Genomic DNA, 9,644 nt, shown 5'->3' on the forward strand with positions numbered 1-9,644 from the left:
ACCGTGTTTTTGTTTTGTTGAAATGTCACCAACGGAAGTCTTGATTTTCAAGTGATTTTGCCTTTTCCAAATTGGTACTCTGATATTTGCTTTGCATTTTTGGATCATTATTCCGTCAAGTTCGTGATCTTTTTCAATTTGCTGGGCTCTTTCAATAAAGTGGGATCTTTTCAGCCGCCTAGTTTTCTTTTGTTGCGCTCTAGCGTGAAGAGGCTGATCTGTCATTGTTTTCACGTCTGTGTATTGTTTCAAAATTTTTGATTCTCTTCTTTCTGATAGAGATGTAAGTCCTGTTATGGTTTCCATTGCATGAATCGGTGTCGATTTCATTCCTCCACTTATTATCCTCATGTTGCTGTTTTGCAATTCGTCCAGTTTTTCCATTTGAGTTTTGGAGCAGTTTCCCCATGCAGATATCCCGTATTCTAGCGCTGGTCTCACATATCCTGTGTAAGTTTGTTTCAGTATATCGGAGCTAGCTCCCCAAGTTGTTCCAGCTAGTTTTTTCAAGAGTTGTGTTCGCTTTACCCCAACTTTCTGACTGTTGCTGATTTGATTTTTCCATGTTAGTCTTGGGTCAAAATGGACTCCTAGGTATTTTGGTGCGTCGTCTTTTTCGAATTCATGGTCTTCAATACGTAGCTTTGCTTTTTCATCTTTTGGGGAGAGGCTAAATATTGTGAACTTTGTCTTCACTGCATTTATTTTCATCGCCCAGTTGTCAGTCCATTCTTTGATATTATCCAGTGTGATTTGCATCCTGTGTTGTGCCTTGATTAAGTTTTGGTCAGAGCTAATCAGAGCTAGGTCATCTGCGTACATCGACATTTTCACTCCTCGACATAGTGTTTCTCTTATATCATTTACATAGAGAAGAAATAGTGTAGGTGATAGTACTCCACCTTGTGGGACTCCATGTTTTAGTTTTGCTTCTCTACTTTTGTGACCTTGTGTTGTTACTCTTGCCTTTCTTGTTTTTAGGTAGTTTTGTATCCAGTTGAGCGTGTTATGGGAGACTTTTGATTTTTGTAGTTTATATACCAGACCTTTTTTCCACACTTTGTCGAATGCTTTTTCAAAGTCCACCCATACCAAAAAAATTTTCTTTCCATCCTGAAACGAGTCTTCTATTTCTTGGGATATGTAGGTTACTTGATTTTCAGTACTCCTGTGTCTTCTGAAACCAGCTTGTTCATTTATAAGCACATTATAGTTTTCAAAATACCACATCAGTCTGGAGTTGATAATTCTTTCTATCAGCTTGCACATGCAGCTTGTAAGACTTATAGGTCGGTAATTTGCGGCTTCATTTGCTTGTTTTCCTTCTTTCTTAATTGGGACAATAATAGCCTTTTTCCATATATCTGGTATTTTACCAGTTTTCCAAGTGCTGTTGTAGAGTTGTAATAGCTTCTTTTTCGCTGTCTTTCCAAGATGGATAAGCATCTCATTTGTTACTTCGTCTGGGCCTGGCGATTTCTTTGTTTTTAACACTTTGAGAGAGCTTTCTAGTTCTTCCATAGTTAGCTTCTTTGTCATTACTTCATCTATGGCTTCCTTGAGTTCCTTTTTTTTTGTTTTCTGCATTCTTTTCTAACTCTTTTCTTCAGTTCTTTTGTATTGTGTTGTCACTAATTTTTTTGAACTGCTCCATGAATAGGTCTGAAGCTTGTTGTGGACTGACAAGTTCTTCTTCTTTTTCCAAAGCGGGAGGGGCGTAGTGATTCGGTTCTCTATTTAGGGCTTTTGTAAGTTTCCAAAGTTTATTTCCATCTTTTTCGAAGTTAAGGCTATGCGTTTTTTCTTTCCATGCCATTTTGGATGTCATTGCCATTTCTTTTTTAAAGGTAGCTTCTGCCTCTTTATATGCTGCAATATTGTCATCACAGGGGTCTGCTTCAGCCTTTTCTCTTGTTTCCGATACTTCATTACTTAACTGATTAAGATCGTCTGTCCAGAGTGGTATATAATTTTTTCTTGCTCCCCTTGGGATACTTTGAGGCCCGGCACTAGGCCCGTCCGCCGGGATTCCACGGGCTTCGCACCACATCGGATTTGATTATTGTGACGTGTCATATTGGGATTTAAGCATGCAGTGGCAGTTTCCAGTTTCCTGTGATATTTGCGCCTTCCGGCCTTGCTGCTCTGTCTTCGGCGTGCTGTTTTTCAGGATTTGCTTCCTTAGCCTTTGACCATCCAAGGTCTGTCCACAAGGCAGTGGCGGTTTTGCTTCAGAGTGTCCTTCTCCTAGATCGATTGCGGTCCCCTGTTAGCGAACTCGATCTGTCCGGGTTTTTGTTCGGAGTGTCCTTCTCTTAGATGGATTGCGGTCCCCCGTTTACGAACTCCATCTGTCCGGGTTTTTGTTCGGAGTGTCCTTCTCTTAGATAGATTGCGGTCCCCCGTTTACGAACTCCATCTGTCCGGGTTTTTGTTCAGAGTCTCCTTCTCTTAGATGGATGTCGGTCCCCCGATGACAAGCTCCATCTACCCGTGGTCAGATGGTCTAAGTTGGGAATCCGGGAGGATGTCCTGTAGAGAGTCAGTCCCTTTTCACCCCTCCCCCACGTCGTGGACAACACCCACACCCAAGGGTGTGGACTAGGGGAAGCTGAACTCGACGGTTGATTTCCTCCCTTCTTCCTTCCTTGTTGACGATGCTGACCGTTGTAGATCATTCTTGGTCTGGCCTCTCACTTACGAGCATCGACCGCGACAAGGTCATATGATCCATCGGAGAGTGTTGGTGTCCCATTCCAACAGAAACTAGCCTTCAATGCCAATTTCGTTGTGGGCGGCCCATCTCTGTGATAGATGCTCAGCATAAGGTGAGAGTAACCGACATGATTCAACACAACCGTCGCCTTAAACCGATATTCTAGGCTACAAAAAGAAGGGAAAAAAAGCCAACAAAAAAATTTGGTCACTCGCAGGCGATTCAGAAGTTCAGAACTCCACACCTGTGTTGACAAGGACAGTGCCAATGCGGAAAGATAAAGGGTAGCATAGTATAACCGAGACTCTAAGCCTTCAATTGAGGTATTTTTTCGTCTAGAAATTAAGACACTTCAGTCAACCGTAATGTATGTAAACGTACTCATAAGCCGTCTTATCTCCCTAACTTCAAACGGTCTAACCGGTACTTACAGTTTGGATTGGAATATACGGAGCAGTGTTAATGGCCATTCTAAAAAACCTGGTACGTATCTGGAAGGAAAAGCATGCCACATACACAATCATAAAACTAAAAGCACTCGGGAGTGCCAGAAAGAGCAAATGCGATGTTACGTTGGGAGCCAATGGGAAGAGTGGTGGTTGTCCTGAAAAGGACAGTTGTGTTGGGAGCAGAAAGACTGGCTGCTGGAGGTGAGCTTAGTTCTTTCCTGGTGCTTTGCCGGTCTTCTTGGGCAAGAGGACGGCTTGGATGTTTGGCAGAACACCACCCTGAGCAATGGTGACTCCGGACAGAAGCTTGTTCAACTCCTCGTCATTGCGGATGGTGAGCTGGAGATGACGGGGATGATCCTGGTCTTCTTGTTGTCACGGGCAGCATTGCCTGCCAACTCGAGAACTTCAGCAGCGAGGTACTCAAAAACAGCTGTCAAGTAGACTGGGGCACCAGCACCAACGCGCTCGGCGTAGTTGCCTTTTCTCAAGAGTCTGTGGATTCTGCCAACTGGGAACTGGAGTCCAGCGCGAGAAGAGCAGGACTTGGACTTGCCCTTAACTTTTCCACCTTTGCCACCGCCAGACATGATTGTTTATTGTAAGTGATTGGGTGTACTTTAAAAAAATACTAGTGTTGGGTTATTTGATCGCTTTTACCCGATCGACGTTCGAGCGCCAAGCCACGATTCAGTGTCCGATCTCAATGCCGGAAGAGCGAGTTAGTAAAACGATGGAGTTAGTAAAACGATGGAGTTAGTAAAACGATCGGGCGGGTTGTGAGCTTGAGACGATCTTGACACTTGAGACGAGCTTGAGACAATCAGGATCCGAGCGAGCGGAGGGGTAACGAGTGTTTTGAATCATTTCAAACGATCACAGTTTGCCATCCGATACCAATCGCCAACGTTTGCACACGGTAGTCTGTGGTTCTTCCACAGCCCTCACTCCTTGTCAGATGTTAGTGTGTCTGGGTGGCAGGGAAATTCGTATAGGTGTATCACGCGTGTGTGACAAGACTTCATTAAACCTACTAATGTTTGACTATCACACACACACACACACACACACACACACACTAAGGCTATTTCTTTGACACACACGCATCCATCTATCAATGAACACTCCTAAAGTAGTGCGCTATGTGGTCTAGTCATGACGTAACTATAGTACTCTAGTCGGCCATGGGTCTAGTGCATTATAATGGTGTAGTGGTATGACACCCGCTTTCGGATCGGAAAGTCCTGGGTTCGAGCCTCGCGCTCGGTGCATAGTTGAGTCCTTGGACAAGGCTCTTTACTCACATTCTCTCACCGTACTCAGGTGTAAAATGAGTACCTGGCCGTTAACAGCGTTGTCTGAAAAATTGTAATATCGCCTAACAGGCGGCATGTCCCGTCCTACATATTAAATGTTGCTGTTGACCAGGGACCCCTTGTACAGCGCTTTGATCACATTTAGTGGATATTGTAAAGCTCAATTTTTTAAAGTAAAACATTAGCTTTGAATATGGAATGTTTCAATTTTAGATGCCTGTGTATTCTTTGTTAGTTCCATCATCATCATCATCATCATCATCATCATCATCATCATCATCATCATCATCATCATCATCATCATCATCATCATTATCATCATCATCATCATCATCATCATCATCATCATCACCCGCCGCTGAGTGATCTTGAGCAAGTCACCTTGCCCTAACTAAATTTGCGGCGCTGCATTGCGGCTGTCGCTTGGGTTATTCCAGTCTTCCCTTAGAATAGACCCGAAAGACAAATCTCCCTATGGGATGAATAAAGGGAATTATGTTTAATTTATTTATCATCACCATCATATCAGCGGGATCATCATCATCACCACCACCACCACCACCCTAATAATAATGGATAAAATAATATCAACACATTTCAATGTAATAATCAATCTAAAATCAATCAGTGCTCCTAAAAGACCCCTTTGATTTCTTTGTCTAATTCGTTCCATACTTTTGGAGTCCCGACAAAGAAAGATTTTCAGCTAACTATAGTTTATATAATGGGAACATTAATCAGTCGTTTATATTGGAATCGGAGTTGTCTAGCAGGTGTATTAGTTCAAAGCGCATTTCCAAGGATTTACTATGCTCAATGACCTTCACAATATTTAATTTAATTTATTCCTCCGGCACGCCATATCGACCATACATCCATTTCGTACAGTAGGTACCGATCGCTGTTTGGAGTCTTTTTGTATTAAAGCTCTTTACAATACCCGTCATTGCTTATAAGATAGAAATGCATTCACACCTGAGTCAAGTGCCTTACACACGGACTTAACGTCTGGATCACAATTTTCAACAATCACTGTCACTCATCCGGCCATTGACAAGGCTTGATTTTGTGACAAGAGACACCGTACCACTGAGCGACCGAACAAATAATCACGCCATCGTCATCATCATCATCATCATCATCATCATCATCATCATCATCATCATCATCATCATCATCCTCATCACAGCCGTAACAGCCAGCAATACCACAATCATCATCTTCGGGTCCGGTCTATCCGTGTGGGGGTTGGGGGTGGAACCTGCTAAAGTATTATCATTTTTTAAACAGAAACACGATAATCATCATCATCGTCATCCATTGTCGTCGGCATCGTTATCATCGTGTCCGGCCAATCCGTGTGTGTCTGGGGTGGAACCTGCTAAATATTAGTATTGTCTAAAATCATCAGAAGTTTCGGTCTGTCTTACCATCAATACGCTGATGATACGCTATTGTACTGCGTTTCCAATACGAGAAATTTACAAGAAGTATCAGCCAATAGTAAAAATTGTATCCAAAGTGTTAAGAAATGGATGAATGAGAACAGACTGAAACTGAATGATGATAAGACTGAGGTGCTGTATGTGGGGAACAGGAAGTGGAAAAGTGAAACAGATTTGAAGTTGGGGGATGCCACCATTCAAATTGTTGACAAAGTGAAAAACCTTGGCACATTCTTAGACTCTGGACTGTCGATGGAGCATCAGGTTAATAATTTGGTTAGATCTCTCTTTTTCCAACTAAAAAAGATTGCTTCCATTAGACGGTTCATATCTGAGGATGTGACCAAGCACCTGGTTGTGTCCCTCGTACTACCGAAATTGGATTATCGTAATGCTCTGTTGTTTGGCGTTTCGCAATACAATCTGAAACGTCTTCAGATTGTCCAAAACAGCGCTGCCAGACTAGTATTCATGAAGCGTAGGTGCGACTCTGCCGGACCTCTACTTCATGACCTGCATTGGCTGCCTGTTGAGAAAAGGATTAAATTCAAAGCTTGTGTTTTAGTGTATCGTTGTCTTGAAGGTACTGCCCCTTCCTACCTTTCAGAGCTAATTGAAAGATATTCAAAACCCCGCCCCTTACGTTCGGCCAGTGATTCAACAAAACTAGTTGTCCCTCGAATTTCTGAAAAATGCTGGAATGAGATCCTTTTCTCATTTCGGACCCTCTATTTGGAACGCCTTACCGCAGAGCATTCGTGAAAAAGAATCTTTGTCTATTTTTAAACGTTCGCTTAAAACATATTTGTTTCGATTTTAGTAGATGGTATGAGAAGCAAGATAGGTTTGGTTTGTGTTGTGTGTTGTGTTGTGTGTGTGTATGTGTGTGTGTGTGTGTGCTTGTGTGTGTAAATGAGTATGTTTCAGCCAAAGTAATTTGTAATTTAAGCGCTTAGAGTCTGGTGTCTCGGAGTTATAGCGCTATATAAGTTTTCAGCATTATTATTATTATTATCTACCTACCTAATAAAAACACACCATTCTTGTTCATTTATTTTTCAAATAATGAAAGGCACGAGCTTTTCCCGCAAACACAAGAGGCGATGACGACCAGTGACAAATGGGAGGTGGGAGCGGCCGACAACTTTTGGCGCGACATAAATATGAAATGTTAAGGTGACAGCGGGATGGCGTGTGTGTGTGTGTATGTATGTGTGTGTGTGTGTGTGTGTGTGTGATGCGACGAACGATCATTATCAAGGCTGCCAGACAGCCAGATTTCCTCTTGCCCAAGTAGTCAAATAGACCCCAAATAGCCAAACACCACAAGCATTCTGATTCTCTTGAAAAACTCATTGGTTTTGATTAACAAAACAATCGACTACAGTTGGATAAACTTATCTTTTCATTTTTTTTAAATAAAAGATTTTTTTTTTTAAATGAATAATAATAGAAAAGTGTTTCTTAATAACCAATTTTGAACTTGGCCATCTGGCAGCCCCCATCATAACCAGCTGCAGTCAAGCCAGCCACAGACATAAAGCCCCCCATAGACGCCGACATCCGCTGGTAGCGGGACGGATGACCTATCGCTTTGACCCCATCCCTGCGTTTATCGCAGATGATTTTTGCCCACATACGGGGAGATATTTTTTTTAGGCGATCGGCGATCGGGGGCGTGGCAGTATAAAAAAGTGGACAATTTTTTTCGGATTTTCGCTGTTTTCACGTCGGATTCGTGATCAGCGTCAAATTTACAATAGGTTTGATACTAAGAACTGTGTATTTACTCCAAAAATTGGTGAAATTAGAAATAAATTTTAATTAATAGTGAGGCTATGTGGCCGACAGAACCGATCCCAGTTACTGTCTGTTATTCTATCTTTCGTCTTGCCACAATAGTGATTACTTCTCACTAAATTATATCAATTAGACTGTTGAAGGAACGAAATTGACATCATTCCACTCTTTGTTATTGTATTAAGGCAGTCATTTTGGTAATTAGTTCTCACTAAATTATATCAATCAGACTTTTAACGTTCAAGGTTACTCGTAGTTTTGTATGACGGTACGTTATTTCCGACTGGTGGATGTTGCGAGCATTTTACCTAAACTCATAGCATCAATAACCGTCCAAGATATTCGCATCATATGTAGCAATAGCTATAATAATCTAACATGTCGAGAGAGAGAGAGAGAGAGAGAGAGAGAGAAAGAGAGAGGGAGAGAGAGAAAGAGAAAGAGAGAAAAATTTACTTGCGCTATATATACCGCTATATTCAATAAAGGTGCTCAAATCACTTTATAAGGGTCTTTGGCCAACATAAAAACATGTTAGACGAGACATGACTGTTAAGCGATATTGCAATTGTTTCCCGACAGAGACGACGCTGTAAACAGCGAGGTACTCATTTTAACAGTGAACAAGGTGAGAGAATGCGAGTAAAGAGCCTTTTCCAAGGACTCAATTATGCGCCACTCAGAGCGGGACTCGAATCCAGTACCGTCCGATCCAAAGGCGAGTGTCATTTCACAAGATCACATGCATAGCCGCACAAAAAAGTGATGAGAGAATAGATTCATATGTATTGAAGGAGGAGAGAGCGGATGGAGTGAGTAAAGTTCTTGGATATTTATAGAAGGAACCAAATTGACGTCACTCATCTCATTGTTATTGTTTTTTGACACCCATTTTTATGATTAGTTCTCATTAAAATATATCAGACTATAACGTTCAAGGTTCCATGTAGATCTTTGGGCTGGAGTGATATTTATGGCTGGCGGACTTTGTGAGTATTTTAATTTAACACAGAGCATCAATAGAAGGAATGAATTTGACGTTAGTCAACCCGTTGTTATTGCTTTTAGACAGCATTTTATAATTAACTTATCACTAAGTTATATCAATCAGACAATGAACGTTCGCGTTTGCAGTTTTGTGTGTTAATATGTTATACCCCGATGGAGATGTCGTGAGTATTTTTCCAATACGCATAATATCAATACATTTGCAATCCGATTTAAGTTTAAAAGCAACGTAGACCACGGAAATTTTTCCATTTTGTGGACAATAAAGATTTTTTATTTATCGTCATTATTATTATTATTATTATTATTATTATTATTATTATTATTATTATTATTATTATTATTATTATTATTATTATTATTACTATTATTATTATTATTATTATTATTATCATTATTATTATTATTATTATTATTATTATTATTATTATATTATTATTATTATTTATAAAACAAATCGACAGTGTTCCCGTGGCAGGTTAAACGGGTACTCCTCGGGACTACTCGCATTCGCACCCCCCCCCCCCCCCCACCACCACCACCACCACCACACACACGCACACAGCTCTTTTCTTTTTCTTTTTTTTTTTTGGGGGGGGGGCGTTGTTTGTAGATTATAATTCAAGGTTACAATGCCCACCCCATTCCAAGGCTTTTTGGCATCTGCCAATCCCAAATGTCTGTGTCAAGGTCGACCGTCATGTCGCGTCAACGGGTGAGGAGGAAAAAAAAAAAATAAGAACTGGCATATTATTATATCATTACATTTAAAATTATGAAAACTATTTTTTATTTTGTATGAAATCCTTTATAAGTTTTACGATGAACAAGAACGAAACTTTTGCCATCTACCTCTTCCTGGCGCAACATTTATAAAAATATTATTTTAAAAAAATAATAACACAGCATT

The 9,644-nt window shown here is 40.8% G+C and overlaps 1 pseudogene; it reads right to left on the bottom strand.

Annotated features, from left to right (window-relative positions):
- Positions 1-3,348: 3,348 nt before the first annotated feature.
- LOC144961470 (histone H2A-like) lies at positions 3,349-3,755 on the bottom strand (annotated as a pseudogene).
- Between the last annotated feature and the right edge of the window lie 5,889 nt (positions 3,756-9,644).

This window comes from Berghia stephanieae, unplaced genomic scaffold (assembly GCF_034508935.2).
Source record: "Berghia stephanieae isolate SIO BIC M18660-M18661 unplaced genomic scaffold, UCSD_Bste_1.3 scaffold255, whole genome shotgun sequence".
NCBI lineage: Eukaryota > Metazoa > Mollusca > Gastropoda > Nudibranchia > Aeolidiidae > Berghia > Berghia stephanieae.